The sequence below is a fragment of the Bubalus bubalis genome, chromosome 20 (genome assembly GCF_019923935.1).
Source record: "Bubalus bubalis isolate 160015118507 breed Murrah chromosome 20, NDDB_SH_1, whole genome shotgun sequence".
Lineage (NCBI taxonomy): Eukaryota > Metazoa > Chordata > Mammalia > Artiodactyla > Bovidae > Bubalus > Bubalus bubalis.
This window is the reverse complement of record NC_059176.1, coordinates 44,996,022-44,998,366: the sequence shown is the minus strand read 5'-3', so window position 1 is coordinate 44,998,366 and position 2,345 is coordinate 44,996,022.

The window sequence follows — 2,345 nt, the reverse complement described above, 5'->3', positions numbered from 1 at the left end:
GCTGAAAATAAAGCTCCAATATTTTGGCCACCTGATGCAAGAGCTGACTCAATGGAAAAGACCCTGATGCTGGGAAAGACTGAGGGCAAGAGGAGAAGGGGACAACAGAGGATTAGATGGTTGGATGGCATCACTGACTCAATGGACATGAGTTTGAGCAAACTGGGAGATGGTAAAGGAAAGGAAAGCCTGGCGTGCTGCAGTCCATGAGTTTACAAAGAGTCAGACATGACTGAACGGCTGAAGAAACGTTTGTCATAGCTTGTCTTCCAAGGAGCAAGTGTCTTTTAATTTTATGGCTGCAGTCATCATCTGCAGTGATTTTGGAGTCCAAGAAAATAAAGTCTGTCACTGTTTCCATTTTTTCCCCATTTATTTGCCATAAAGTTATGGGACCAGATGCCATGATTTTAGCTTTCTGAATGTTGAGTTTTAAGCCAACTTTTTCACTCTCCTCATTTACCCTCATCAGGAAGCTCTTTAGTTCCTCTTCACTTTCTGCCATTAGAGTGGTATCATCTGCATATCTGAGGTTGTTGATATTTCTCCTGGCTATCTTGATTCCAGCTTGTGATTCATCCAGCCCGGCCTTTCTCATGATGTACTCTGCACGTAAGTTAAATAAAGCAGAGTGACAATAAACAGCCTTGACGTACTCATTTCCCAATTTGTGAACCAGTCCATTGTTCCAAGTCCAGTTCTAACTGTTGCTTTTGACCTGCATACAGGCTTCTTAGGAGGTGTAAGTAAGGTCGTCTGGTATTCCCATTTATTTAAGAATTTTTCACAATTTGTTTTGATCCACACAGTCAAAGGCTTTAGTGCTGTCAATGAAGCTTAAGTAGATGTTCTTCTGGAATTCCCTTGTTTTCTCTATGATCCAACGAAAGTTGGCAATCACTAGTTCCTCTGCCTTTTCTAAATCCAGCTTGTACATCTGGAATTTCTTGGTTCTCATACTGCTGAAGCCTAGCCTGAAGGATTCTGGGCATTACACTGCTAGTATGTGAGATGAGTGCAATCGTGCAGGAGTTTGAACTTTCTTTGGCACTGTCTTTCTTTCAAATTGGAATGAAAATAGACATGTTCCACTCCTGCGGCCACTGCTGAGATTTCCAAATTTACTGGTATATTGAGTGCAACATTTTAACAGCATTATCTTTTAGAATTCGAAATGGCTTAGCTGGAATTCCATCACCTCCACTAGTTTTGTTCATAATAATCCTTCCTAAGTGCCGGGAGCCGGCGAGAGACATTCCACTCGTGACAAAGGTCATGAGGAAGGGGGCTCGGCATACGCAAAGGCGGGATCGAGCCTCGGGAGTGCCCCCGGATATTCTCGAGCATCTACCCCCCAAAAAACCAGAGTCTGCCTACTTTATTGCTTTGTGCTCTCACCTCTGACTTTACTGGGGGCTGTCCCCCACCACCATCTCACTCTCTCTGTCAAAGAGTTAACTTACAGCTCCAATTAATAAAGTTCCTGGGCAATTAGGAGTGTTTAAATCCAAACCCCTCAGATGGCTCTCTAACTCGCCTGACAAGTTTACCCGGACACCTACAGCTATGCATAGGATTGTTTACAGTCTCCCAGCCTCCAGAGGCACGGGAAGCTTAAGATATTCAAATAGCTTAGAGCCTCTCAGAGAATTAGAAACTGTCAGAATAAAACTAGTAAAAGATTTCATTGATGAGCCAATGTTTGTTGCCAAGTTTTCACATCCCTTGAATTGTATCCTTGAATGTGCATTAATTAATATAGTTGGTATGTAGAAAAAATAAGTAGTGGCCTGGTGTTAGTAACTTTAGACCCTTAAGGTAGTAAATTCTTTCCTTTGTAAACCCATTACACATCCACCCTATAGGAACGTAATCTTATCTTCGGAGGATGGCGCCAAACCTTAAAATAATTACTCTTAGAGAAAATAAGTCTTTGTTGATAAGTCCTTGTCAAGAGTCATAAAATGTTAATAGGCCTCTGGCCAGAAGATGATGTAAATCACCTAAACCATTTGTATACGATAAATCTGCAGGAAAGAAACCCTGGTTTTTGATAAGCATCAAAGACTGCTGATTTTGCATCCCCTATTGTCCTCTATGTGTAACTTAGGGTATAAAAGCCCCTGTTGAAAATAAAGCTATGGGCCTTGCTCACCAACGCTTGGTCTCCCCATGTCATTCTTCCCTTTAACTTCTAGCTGAGTGTCCATCTGGAGCGTGGATGTCCTCTGCGACCATTTATTTGCCTGGGCTTCTAAGACCCACTCGAGAAGGTGTCTAAGGTGGGGCACCTTCCGCTATTCGAGAGGGCGCCTGCGGCCTCCGTGGTCAGAGCTAACCTGGTG